An 848-nucleotide genomic window follows, 5' to 3' on the forward strand; every position below is an offset into this window, starting at 1 on the left:
GGTCTCAATTCGGTTGAAATGCTGTGGAGGGACTTGAAGCAGACTGTGCATGCAGAAAGCCCTCGAACATGACACAGCTGAAGCAGTACAGTAAGAATTCTCCCAGTCGATGTAAAAGACTGATAAACAGTTATAAGAAACGGCAGCATGAAGTTATTTCAGCCAAAGGGGTCAATTGAAGCTAGGGGTGTGCTTATTTGTTTCACACTATTGAATTGTATTTCTGTAGATTTTTTTTCTGAATACATTTTTGCAAAGCATAATGTTTCAGTGTCATTTGTTAAATTAGGTTACCTTTATCTGTCAACAGCGTTGAAGGGCCTCCCGGGTGGCGCAGTGGTTAAGGGCGCTGTACTGCAGCGCCAGCTGTGCCATCAGAGTCCCTGGGTTCGCCCAGGCTCTGTCGTAACCGGCCGCGACCGGGAGGTCCGTGGGGCGACGCACATTTGGCCTAGCGTTGTCCGGGTTAGGGAGGGATTGGTCGGTAGGGATCTCCTTGTCTCATCGCGCACCAGCGACTCCTGTGGCGGGCCGGGCGCAGTGCGCGCTAGCCAAGGTTGCCAGGTGCAGCCTCCAACACATTGGTGCAGCTGGCTTCCGGGTTGGATGCGCGCTGTGTTAAGAAGCAGTACGGCTGGTTGGGTTGTGTATCGGAGGACGCATGACATTCAACCTTCGTCTCTCCCGAGCCCGTACGGGCCCACGAAATTGGGGAGAAAAAGGGGTAAAAAAAAATGGTGTTGAAGGGAAGATTATCTGTCCAAATATGCACTTATTTTTTTACATGACTGTATATATATTTTATTATTATTATTATTCAGTAGCTAGGTAGCATATTGATCTGTGGG

The sequence above is a fragment of the Oncorhynchus clarkii genome, chromosome 2 (assembly GCF_045791955.1).
Source record: "Oncorhynchus clarkii lewisi isolate Uvic-CL-2024 chromosome 2, UVic_Ocla_1.0, whole genome shotgun sequence".
Taxonomy (NCBI): Eukaryota; Metazoa; Chordata; class Actinopteri; order Salmoniformes; family Salmonidae; genus Oncorhynchus; species Oncorhynchus clarkii.